The sequence below is a fragment of the Nerophis ophidion genome, linkage group LG08 (genome assembly GCF_033978795.1).
Source record: "Nerophis ophidion isolate RoL-2023_Sa linkage group LG08, RoL_Noph_v1.0, whole genome shotgun sequence".
Classification (NCBI taxonomy): Eukaryota; Metazoa; Chordata; class Actinopteri; order Syngnathiformes; family Syngnathidae; genus Nerophis; species Nerophis ophidion.
In genome coordinates this window covers 77,386,155-77,399,546 of record NC_084618.1, presented here as the reverse complement: position 1 = coordinate 77,399,546, position 13,392 = coordinate 77,386,155, and the positions used below count along the sequence as shown (strand labels likewise).

General features: G+C 39.7%; 1 long non-coding RNA gene across 1 annotated transcript in view; it reads left to right on the top strand.

Moving 5' to 3' along the window:
* The window catches only part of LOC133558408 (uncharacterized), a 48,054-nt gene that overhangs the window by 10,607 nt on the left and 24,055 nt on the right, over positions 1–13,392 (top strand). The gene's annotated exons all lie outside the window — the stretch shown is intronic.

The following is a 13,392-nucleotide window of genomic DNA, read 5'->3' as shown; positions in this document are numbered from 1 at the left end:
TTTTTTTTTAAATCATGGGTGGATTATGATTAATTCTTCATCTAAACGGGAAGATATAAACATCCCATCAGTCGGCTTCCCAGTGAGCATAAGTGATTGTTTTTTATGTCTGTAGTCTTGTTTGTATCTTGTCTTGTTTAGCACTTAGCAATACTTCGAATATTTCCAAAAAACAATTTGAAATGTGGACTCGTAAGACCACAAAACACTTTTCCACTCTGCATCAGTCCATCTTAGATGATCTCGGGCCCAAAGAAGCAGACGGCGTTTCTGGATGTTGTTGATAAATGACTTTCACTTTGCCTAGTAGAGCTTTAACTTGCACTTACAGATGTAGCGACCAACTGTATTTAGTGACAGTGGTTTTCTGAAGTGTTCCTGAGCCCATGTGGTGATATCCTTTAGCGATTGATGTCAGTTTTTGATACAGTGCCGTCTGAGGTACCGAAGGTCACGGTCATTCAATGTTGGTTTCCGGCCATGCCGCTGACGTGGAGTGATTTCTCCAGATTCTCTGAACCTTTTGATTATATTATGGAGCGTAGATGTTGAAATCCCTAAATTTCTTGCAATTGTACTTTGAGAAACGTTGTTTTTAAACTGTTTGACTATTTGCTCACGCAGTCGTGGACAAAGGGGTGTACCTCGCCCCATCCTTTCTTGTGAAAGACTGAGCATTTTTTTGGGAAGCTGTTTTTATACCCAATCATGGCACCCACCTGTTCCCAATTAGCCTGCACACCTGTGGGATGTTCCAAATAAGTGTTTGATGAGCATTCCTCAACTTTAACAGTACTCCTTGCCACCTTTCCCAACTTCTTTGTCACGTGTTGCTGGCATCAAATTCTAAAGTTAATGATTATTTGCAAAAAAATAAAAAATGTTAATCAGTTTGAACATCAAATATGTTGTCTTTGTAGCATATTCAACTGAATATGGGTTGAAAAGGATTTGCAAATCATTGTATTCCGTTTATATTTACATCTAACACAATTTCCCAACTCATATGGAAACGGGGTTTGTGTATATATATAATATATAGATATATATAAAATATATTGATTTTAAATATTTTTTTTTGGGAAGAAATGTTTAGAATTAAGTTCATGATCTCTATTACAATCCCCAAATGAGCAATATTTTGCACTGTTATAAAATTTAATACATCACAAACTGATGACATAGTGCTGTATTTTACTTCTTTATCTCTTTTTTTCAACCAAAAATGTTTTGCTCTGATTAGGGGGTACTTGAATTAAAAAAAAATGTTCACAGGGGGTACATCACTAAAAAAAGGTTGCGAACGACATTGATGGAGGTTTTATTAGAGCACTTTACATGCATGGTTTAATTGTTAGCTGACTTTTGCAAACGTTTAGATTACTTAGAGGCTTCACGGTGGCAGAGGGGTTAGTGCGTCTGCCTCACAATACGAAGGTCCTGCAGTCCTGGGTTCAAATCCAGGCTCGGGATCTTTCTGTGTGGAGTTTGCATGTTCTCCCCGTGAATGCGTGGGTTCCCTCCGGGTACTCCGGCTTCCTCCCACTTCCAAAGACATGCACCTGGGAATAGGCCCCTCCCACCTCCAAAGACATGCACCTGGGGATAGGCCCCTCCCACCTCCAAAGACATGCACCTGGGGATAGGCCCCTCCCACTTCCAAAGACATGCACCTGGGGATAGGTTGATTGGCAACACTAAAAAATTGGCCCTAGTGTGTGAATGTGAGTCTGAATGTTGTCTGTCTATCTGTGTTGGCCCTGCGATGAGGTGGCGACTTGTCCAGGGTGTACCCCGCCTTCCGCCCGATTGTAGCTGAGATAGGCGCCAGCGCCCCCCGTGACCCCGAAAGGGAATAAGCGGTAGAAAATGGATGGATGGATGGATGGATAGATTACTTAGTACAACTCACACTGGGTGTGAGTTTTCCTTGCCCTTTTGTGGGTTCTTCCGAGGATGTTGTAGTCGTAATGATTTGTGCAGTCCTTTGAGACATTTGTGATTTGGGGCTATATAAATAAACATTGATTGATTGATTGATTGAAAAATAAAAATGTGTGTGCTGGTCTCACTTAAGGATTGTGAATGATTTGCAAAATTAAAAAAAAGTGCAGCTCGCCTTTAAGGTCGTGGCAAATGTTTCTATTTGTGTTTCTATGGTTATCATCACCCATTAGCTCTTATCCACCATTGATGTTCTTCTGCAGTGTCGTCACACAACCCATCCATCCATTTTCTACCGCTTATTCCCTTTTGGGGTCGCGGGGGGCGATGGCGCCTATCTCAGCTACAATCGGGCGGAAGGCGGGGTACACCCTGGACAAGTCGCCACCTCATGGCAGGGCCAACACAGATAGACAGACAACATTCACACTCACATTGTCGTCACACAACCCCCCTTCACAAAAGTTTATCGCAGTTGATGCTTTGAACTTCTTGTTGTTTGAGATCTGGGAGCATTTTTTTTTTCCCTCTTGTTTGTCTCGCCTGCGGGCATCAGGCCAAGCGAGAGTTAATCAGGTTTCTATGTCAGCGTGCGAGCGGGATTGAGCGCCTTAAAGACCGGCTAACTAGCAGCTGTGTCTTATCGACGCCGCAGCCAACAGGTGTCCTTGCATGCAAGGCCTTGTGACGCCAATGCTGCACTTCACCTGCTGACCGGGGGCGGAGGATGAACTCTTATGGCGGTCGCAGGTGTGGAGGAGGGCGCGGAGTGAGCAGCAGTTAGGTGCCTGCAAGCATAACGTTTTTATTAGGGTCCGCCCTGCCTATGGCAAAGGACTCCACAGGAGTCCTTTGCCATAGGCAAGGACCCTATTGAATCTGCTGCGTTTTATTCTTTCTTTCTTTCTTTCTTCCGCACCGTCGCGCCCCAATTTCACCCTCTTAACATATTTCAAAACTCACCAAATTTGACACACACGTCGGTCTTTCATGCCTTCCCAACATATTAGGCAGCCAAATCATAAAAATCAAAATTGCGCAATAGCGCCCCCTAGGAAGAAAAAAAAAAAGAGACTGCTTGTAACTTCCGTTAGGAATGTCGTAGAGACATGAAACAAAAACCTCTATGTAGGTCTGACTTCGACCTAAATTTCATAATTGTATCTTCTAGGGCAAAAATTTACAGAAAATTTGCAAAAACCCATTCAAAGCAAAATTTTTGCAAATAATGCTATTTTTGCCTCTTTGAGCTGTAATTTCACCCCCTTAAAATGCTTCAAAACTCACCAAACTTGGCAGACACATCAGGACTGGCAGAAATTGTGATTTAATGAAAAAAAAAATTATAAAACTCAAAATTGCGCTCTAGGGCAATTTTTGAATAAAACACAGAAAAAACTGCTTCCAGGAGGAAAACACAGACAAAACTGCTTGTAACTTCCGGTAGGAATGTCGGAAGGACATGAAACAAAAACTTCTTTGTAGGTCTCACTTAGACCTACATTTTAATAATTGACAGCTAGCAGAAAAAATAAACAGGAAGTTGACAATTACCCCTTCAAAATAAAAGTTTTTGTAAAAATCCGTCACCTTTTTCAAATCGATACTCCTCCCAGTGCGTTTGTCGTTTCGGCTTCAAACTCGCACAGGAGAGAGTTTGAACCCTTTTGATTAAAAGTATAGATCAAAGTTTTGATAAGTTTTAAGGTTTTGATTTTACGCGCCTTCAAAGATCCCCTGCGCAAAGTTTCCTAAAAAATGTAATTTTTGCCTCTTTGAGCTGTAATTTGACCCCCTTAAAATGCTTCAAAACTCACCAAACTTGGCACACACATCAGGACTGGCAACAATTGCGATCTAGTGAAAAACCAAACCCCAAAACTCAAAATTGTGCTCTAGCGCCCCCTAGGAATACAACACAGACAAACTGCTCCTAGGAAGAAAACAAAGACAAAACTGCTTGTAACTTCCGTTAGGAATGTCGTAGAGACATGAAACAAAAACCACTATGTAGGTCTGACTTAGACCTACATTTGAATAATTAACATGCTTTGGCAAAAATCACCAGGAAGCTAGATATTTTCACTTCAATACAACAACTGCATTACTTTCACAATGCATTAAATAGTGTCACCAAGGCTTCTTCGACAGTGGGGCTCGGGGGCAGCAACCCAAGGCGCGCTCGCACCTTCGCACCCTAATTTGACCCCCTTAACATGCTTCAAAACTCACCAGAATTGACACACACATCGGTATGGAGCGGCAGACCAACTTATTAAGCAACCAAACCCCAAAAATTAAAATTGCGCGCTAGCGCCCCCTAGGAAGAGACACAAAACAGACTGCTTGTAACTTCCGTTAGGAATGTCGTAGAGACATGAAACAAAAACCTCTGTGTAGGTCTGACTTAGACCTACATTTCCAATAAAAAACTTCTATACCCAAAATCAACAGAAATTTTGCAAAAACTCATTCTAAGCAAAATTTTCGCAAAAAATGCTATTTTTGCCTCTTTGAGCTGTAATTTGACCCCCTTAAAATGCTTCAAAACTCACCAAACTTGGCACACACATCAGGACTGGCAGAAATTGCGATCTAGTGAAGAAACCAAACCTTAAAACTCAAAATTGCATTCTATTGCAATTTTTTAATGAAACACAGAAAAATCTGCTCCTAGGAAGAGGAAACAGATAAAACTGCTTGTAACTTCTGGTAGGAATGTCAGACAGACATGAAACAAAAACCTCAATGTAGTTCTCACTTATACCTACATTTTGATGATTGCCATCTTTCAGTTAAAATCAACAGGAAGTTGGCAATTACCCCTTCAAAATAAAAGTTTTGTAAAAAGCTGTCACCTTTTTCCAGACAAAACTGCTTGTAACTTCCGTTAGGAATGTCGTAGGGACATGAAACAAAAACCTCTATGTAGGTCTGACTTAGACCTACATTTCCATTAAATACTTCTATACCTAAAATCAACAGGAAGTTGACAAAAAACCCTTCAAAACAAAATTTTGGCTAAAAATGCCTTTTTTGCCTCTTTGAACTGATATTTGACCCCCTTAAAATGCTTCAAGGTGCCAGTTAAAGCTATACTATGCCAAGCGAAAGCCATTTATCAACAACATCCAGAAACGCCAATCTGTAATTTGACCCCCTTAACATGCTTCAAAACTCACCAAATTTTACACACACATCAGGACTGGTGAAAATTGCCATCCAATAAAAAAACTAATCCCAAAAATTAAAATTGTGCTCTAGCTCCCCCTAGGAAAAAAAACTGACAAAACTGCTTGTAAATTCTGTTAGGAATGTCGTAGAGTGATGAAACAAAAACTTCTATGTAGGTCTGACTAAGATCGGGACTCGGGACACGGCGGCCAAAGGCGGACCCGACCAACGCTGCTTGCAGCTTTAATTTTAATTAGTCTAGTTTGAACACTTGCAAAAACGTGCCTTTTTAAGGACTTCTTACTATAGATCATGGGTGTCAAATTCTGGCCCGCGTGTAATTAGGGTCCGCCCTGCCTATGGCAAAGGACTCCACAGGAGTCCTTTGCCATAGGCAAGGAGCCTATTGAATCTGGTGCGTTTTATTATTATTATTATTATTCTTTATTATTATTATTCCGCACCGTCGCACCCCAAAATGGCCCCCTTAACATGCTTCAAAACTCACCAAAGTTGACACACACGTCGGTCTACCGTGACACCCCAACATATTAAGCAAACAAACCCCAAAAATGAAAATTGCGCGCTAGCGCCCCCTAGGAAGAGACAAAAAACAGACTGCTTGTAACTTCCGTTAGGAATGTCGTAGAGACATGAAACAAAAACTTCTGTGTAGGTCTGACTTAGACCTACATTTCCAATAGAAAACGTCTATACCCAAAATCAACAGAAATTTTGCAAAAACTCATTCAAAGCAAAATTTTCGCAAAAAATGCTATTTTTGCCTCTTTGAGCTGCAATTTGACCCCCTTAAAATATTTCAAAACCCACCAAACTTGGCAGACGCATCAGGACTGGCAGAAATTGCGATCTAATGAAAAAAAAAAAAAAAAAACTCAAAATTGCGCTCTAGCGCAATTTTTGAATAAAACACAGAAAAACCTGCCAAAATCAACAGGAAGTTAAAAATTGCCGCTTCAAAATAAAATTTTTGTGAAAACCCGTCACCTTTTTCAAATCGAAACTCCTCCCAGTGCGTTTGTCGTTTCGGCTTTAAACTCGCACAGGAGAGAGATAGAACCCTTTTGAATAAAACTGTCGACCAAAGTTTTGATAAGTTCTCCGGTTTGGATTTTACGCGCCTTCAAAAAACCCCTACGCAAAGTTTCCTAAAAAATGTCTTTTTTGCCTCTTTAAACTGTAATTTGACCCCCTTAAAATGCTTCAAAGTGTAAGTTAAAGCCCTACTATGCAAAGCAAAAGCCATTTATCAACAACATCCAGAATCGTCAATCTGTAATTTCACCCCCTTAACATGCTTCAAAACTCACCAAATTTTACACACATATCAGGACTGGCAAAAACTGCCATCTAATAAAAAACCAAACCCCAAAAATCTAAATTGCGCTTAGCACCCCCTTGGAAAAAACCCGGACAAAACTGCATGTAACTTCTGTTAGAAATGTCATAGAGACATGAAATAAAAACCTCTATGTTGGTCTGACTTAGACCAGGGCCTGAGTAGCGGCGGCAGCGGCCAAAGGCGGACCCGACCAACGCTGCTTGCAGCTTTAATTTCATTTGGCCCTTGAGGCAATATCAAATTAACATTAGAGCTGGTTATACAGCGTCGGTGCCGCCGTAACACCGCATTCACCGCTAATGCTCATACTTGCCAACCCTCCCGATTTTCCCGGGAGACTCCCGAAGTTCAGTGCCCCTCCCGAAAATCTCCCTGGACAACCATTCTTGTGAATATCTCCCAATTTCCACCCGGAGGCCGTGCCTTAAAGGCAATGCCTTTAACGTTCTCTACAACCTGTCGTCGCGTCCGCTTATCCTCCATACAAACAGCGTGCCGGCCAAGCCTCATGATATAAGCAGCTTGTACACACTCATAAGAGAATGCAATGCATACTTAGTCAACAGCTATACAGGTCACACTGAGGGTGGCCGTATAAACAACTTTAACACTGTTACAAATATGCACCACACTGTGAACCCACACCAGACAAGCATGACAAACACATTTTGGGAGAACATCCGCACCGTAACACAACAGAACAAATACCCAGAACCCCTTGCAGCACTAACTCTTCCGGGACGCTACAATACACGCTACCACCTAAAAGGTTAATTTGTTCAACCTTGGCCCGCGGCTTTGTTCAGTTTTAAATTTTGGGCCCTCTCTGTATTTGAGTTTGACACCCCTGCTATAGATACTGAAGTATCAATAGTATATCACTGACACCAAGGTTCCCAATACTGGAATGGATTCTCATGTTACAATATTTTTGACACATTTTGGGGGAAACGCGTGTGTTTTTGTGCAAAATTTTCAGTGTAATCATGTACAATTGAAACCTGTCTTGTCTTTTTCACAATAGTCACTGTATTACATTAGGCATACTTTTATTTTGTAAACCTGCATGGCTGATTGGCTGCAAATGTTCACTAGAAAGAAGTACAGTGGGGCAAAAAAGTATTTAGTCAGCCATCGATTGTGCAAGTTCTCCCACTTAAAATGATGACAGAGGTCTGTAATTTTCATCATAGGTACACTTCAACTGTGAGAGACAGAATGTGAAAAAAAAAATCCAGGAATTCACATTGTAGGAATTTTAAAGAATTTATTTGTAAATTATGGTGGAAAATAAGTATTTGGTCAACCATTCAAAGCTCTCACTGATGGAAGGAGGTTTTGGCTCAAAATCTCACGATACATGGCCCCATTCATTCTTTCCTTAACACGGATCAATCGTCCTGTCCCCTTAGCAGAAAAACAGCCCCAAAGCATGATGTTTCCACCCCCATGCTTCACAGTAGGTGTGGTGTTCTTGGGATGCAACTCAGTATTCTTCTTCCTCCAAACACGACGAGTTGAGTTTGTACCAAAATGGATACATGGATGATACAGCAGAGGATTGGGAGAATGTCATGTGGTCAGATGAAACCAAAATAGAACTTTTTGAATCTTAATCAAGAAAAATTACTAATGATGTTCCATAAATTATTTTTTGAATTTTTTCAAAGAGATTCAAATTAGCTAGTTTTTCTCTTCTTTTTTTCCAGTGGAATTTTGAATTTTAACGAGTTGAAATTGAAGATAAACTATGATTCAAAATTTATTTTTCATTTTTTCCTGTGTTCTCTTCTTTTAAACCGTTCAATTAAGTGTTTTTTTCATAATTCATTCTCTATAAAAAACCTTCCGTAAAAGGGAAAAAAATGTACAACGGAATGACAGACAGAAATACCCATTTTATATATATATTTATATATATATATATATATATATATATATATATATATATATATATATATAATATAGAATACAAGCGGTCAAAATGAGTTTCCTCCACCGTGTGGTGGGTTTCTCCCTTAGAGATAGGGTGAGAAGCTCTGCCATCCGGGAGGAACTCAAAGTAAAGCCGCTGCTCCTCCACATGGAGAGGAGCCAGATGAGGTGGTTCGGGCATCTGGTCAGGATGCCACCCGAACGCCTCCCTAGGGAGGTGTTTAGGGCACGTCCAACCGGTAGGAGGCCACGGGGAAGACCCAGGACACGTTGGGAAGACTATGTCTCCCGGCTGGCCTGGGAACGCCTCGGGATCCCCCGGGAAGAGCTAGACGAAGTGGCTGGGGAGAGGGAAGTCTGGGTTTCCCTGCTTAGGCTGTTGCCCCCGCGACCCGACCTCGGATAAGCGGAAGAAGAAGAAATATGTATAGATTTCTTTTTAAAAGTAACTTGAGCAAATTGGCTAATTCTGGCAATTTATTTAAGTGTGTATCAAACTGGTAGCCCTTCGCATTAATCAGTACCCAAGAAGTAGCTCTTGGTTTCAAAAAGGTTGGTGACCCCTGTTCTAGACACTTCAAAAATTCTCGACAAAGTACATTGTATAGTAATAGTATCTAACAATAAATAATGTAAAACATATGTTATACTAATTAATACTACAGATTTGTTTTTTAAATACGTGTAAAAAGCAGATACAATAGTATAGTATATAGATAAATAAATGATAAATGGGATGTACTTGTATAGCGCTTTTCTACCTTCAAGGTACTCAAAGCGCTTTGACACTACTTCCACATTTACCCATTCACACACACATTCACACACTGATGGAGGGAGCTGCCATGCAAGGCGCCAACCAGCACCCATCAGGAGCAAGGGTGAAGTGTCTTGCTCAGGACACAACGGACGTGACGAGGTTGGTACTAGGCGGGGATTGAACCAGGGACCCTCGGGTTGCGCACGGCCACTCTTCCACTGCGCCACGCCGTCTAGAACAGGGGTCACCAACCTTTTTGAAACCAAGAGCTACTTATTGGGTACTGATTAATGCGAAGGGCTACCAGTTTGATACACACTTAAATAAATTGCCGGAATTAACCAATTTGCTCAATTTACTTTTAATAAATAAATCTATATATAATAATATCAAACAATATAATGTAAAACATCCATCCATCCATCCATTTTCTACCGCTTATTCCCTTTTGGGATAGCGGGGGGCGCTGGCGCCTAATTAATACTACAGATTTGTTTTTTAAAGGGGTGCAAAAAAAACAACCGATATCAGCACATTGTACGATGGCGTCATGGTGACCACGCCCCTAACCACTCCCCCACTGTCATTGGCATCTTGGCAGTCTCGGGCAGAGGTGGGTAAAGTAGCCAGAAATTGTACTCAAGTAAGAGTACTGTTACTTTAGAGATTTATTACTCAAGTAAAAGTAAGGAGTAGTCACCCAAATATTTACTTGAGTAAAAGTAAAAAGTATGTTGTGAAAAAACTACTCAAGTACTGAGTAACTGATGAGTAACCTGATTACAGCAACAAATAATGCACAACAACATAAAAATAGCAATAAGCAAATTCAGAGCCAGGAATATCTCTGAAGCAACTAAAACAATAATATATATTAAATAATAATACATTAAAATAAAACAAAATTAAGGCAAATTGAGCCACAATAACTTAACAGCACCATAGGCTCAGTAGGCATTGATTGATTGATTGATTGATTGAAACTTGTATTATTAGTACAGTACATATTCCGTACAATTGACCACTAAATGGTAACACCCCAATAAGTTTTTCAACGTTTATCAATTATTTAATAAATGACCAAGTCGAGGTGCTCTACCTCATATACACATACACACATATATATATATATATATATATATATATACATACCTTTATATATATATACAGTATATATTTTATATTTATTTATTTAGCGTTTTTTGTTGACATGTTAAAGGTGTTTTAATGAATATACATGCATGTTTAACATATAGATTCCTATCTTTAATGAAGACAAGAATATAAGTTGGTGTATTACCTGATTCTGATGACTTGCATTGATTGGAATCAGACAGTAAAGTGCTGATAACGTCCCGGTTTTCAAATGGAGGAGAAAAAAAGTTCCTCCTTCCTGTCTAATACCACATGAAAGTCGTTGGTTTTTGGCATCTTATTTGTCCAGCTTCCATATTCGTTTTTATACACTTTACAAGAAATACATTGGCGGCAAACTCCGTAGCTTGCTAGCTTGTTTGCGCTGGCTTTCGGAGACTCTTATTTTGTTAGCGCAGGCGCGATGGAGCGGAACTTTTATTGTGAAGACAGGAACTGTGCGATCAGTCTTTAGGCTTTTGACGAGAAGTACGGTTGAAATAAAAATTGTATTTTTTCCTTTACACTTTTGATTAATTGGTTAGTTGATTGAAACTTTTATTATTAGATTGCACAGTACAGTACATATTCCGTACAATTGACCACTGAATGGTAACACCCCAATAAGTTTTTCAACGTTTATCAATTATTTAATAAATGACCAAGTCGAGGTGATCTACCTCATATATACATACACACATATCATTTATACACACACATATCATATATATATATACATATATACATACCTTTATATATATATACAGTATATATTTTATATTTATTTATTTAGCGTTTTTTGTTGACATGTTGAAGGTGTTTTAATGAACATATAAGCATGTTTAACATATAGATTCCTATCTTTAATGAAGACAAGAATATAAGTTGGTGTATTACCTGATTCTGATGACTTGCATTGATTGGAATCAGACAGTAAAGTGCTGATAACGTCCCGGTTTTCAAATGGAGGAGAAAAAAAGTTCTTCCTTCCTGTCTAATACCACATGAAAGTCGTTGGTTTTTGGCATCTTATTTGTCCAGCTTCCATATTCGTTTTTATACACTTTACAAGAAATACATTGGCGGCAAACTCCGTAGCTTGCTAGCTTGTTTGCGTTGGCTTTCGGAGACTCTTATTTTGTTAGCGCAGGCGCGATGGAGCGGAACTTTTATTGTGAAGACAGGAACTGGGCGATCAGTCTTTAGGCGTGTGACGGGAAGTACGGTTGAAATAAAAAGTGTATTTTTTCCTTTACACTTTTGATTAATTGGTTAGTTGATTGAAACTTTTATTATTAGATTGCACAGTACAGTACATATTCCGTACAGTTGACCACTAAATGCTAACACCCGAATAAGTTTTTCAACATGTCTGGTTCTACGTGTGACGGTCACGTGACCACCTGGCTCTGTTTGATTGGTCCAACGTCACCAGTGACTGCATTTGATTGGTGGAACGCAGGCATGCGTAGTTCCTACTTTGAATGCGTGTCTGACAAAATCAAAACAAACAAAGCGTGCATTAACAGATCGATAAAAAAAAAAGTAGCGAGTAGCGACCTGATTGCAGATAAATGGAGCGGAGTAAAAGTAGCGTTCCTTCTCTATAAAAATACTCAAGTAAAAGTATGTTGCATAAAAACTACTCGTAGAAGTACAATTTATCCCAAAAGTTACTCAAGTAGATGTAACGGAGTAAATGTAGCACGTTACTACCCACCTCTGGTCTCGGGGAAACCTTAAACCGGCAATAAAATTTAGGTGCCAATGAAAGTACAACTTCACCGCAGTAGTCATAATTTTTGCACTTACGAACTTTCTCTATAATTCCAGCGGCTCCAGACTTACTCTGTTTGTTTGAGATTGTCAATAATGGTGAAAAATTGTTATTACAACTGAGTACTGCTGCAGCCCATACGGACCACAGCTGAGACACGGATATTGACATTTTCAAAACTTAACATGAAAAAAAAAAAGGATCTTGGGAACATTAGTGCATAATGCAGTAACACAACAAAAATTATGTCAAAAATACAGCAAGAATTTACTGAAATGACAAAAAAAGTCAGCCTCTTGTCCCTTGAGGGTTGAATTATGCAAGCAAGTAATTTACTGTTATTAATCTGTTATTAATCTGTGATTTTGTATTTTTTTTTATAAAAACGTTCGACAGCAATATAAAAAGCTTGGTGACATTTTAAAATCAGTCCGCTAAAAGACCTAACCTCAATCCTGACCTCATGGTAAAATCCTCGAAAAAATTGTCGCAGAGCAGCTACATGAACACTTAGCGTCTAACAATCTTTGTGAAACCTTTCAATCCGGTTTCAGGGCAAATCACTAGACTGAGACAGCCCTCGCAAAATTGACTAATGATCTATTGCTAACAATGGACTCTGATGCGTCATCTATGTTGCTGCTCCTCGATCTTAGCGCTGCTTTCGATACCGTCGATCATAATATTTTATTAGAACGTATCAAAACACGAATTGGTATGTCAGACTCAGCCCTGTCATGGTTTAACTCTTATCTTACTGATAGGATGCAGTGCGTCTCCCATAACAGTGTGACTTCGGACTATGTTAAGGTAACGTGTGGAGTTCCCCAGGGTTCGGTCCTTGGCCCTGCACTCTTCAGCATCTACATGCTGCCGCTAGGTGACATCATACGCAAATACAGTATTAGCTTTCACTGTTATGCTGATGACACCCAACTCTACATGCCCCTAAAGCTGACCAACATGCCGGATTGTAGTCAGCTGGAGGCGTGTCTTAATGAAATTAAACAATTGATGTCCGCTAACTTTTTGCAACTCAACGCCAAAAAAACGGAAATGCTGATTATCGGTCCTGCTAGACACCGACCTCTATTTAATAATACAACTTTAACATTTGACAACCAAATAATTAAACAAGGTGACTCGGTAAAGAATCTGGGTATTATCTTCGACCCAACTCTCTCCTTTGAGTCACACATTAAAAGCGTTACTAAAACGGCCTTCTTTCATCTCCGTAATATCGCTAAAATTCGCTCCATTCTGTCCACTAAAGACGCTGAGATCATTATTCATGCGTTTGTTACG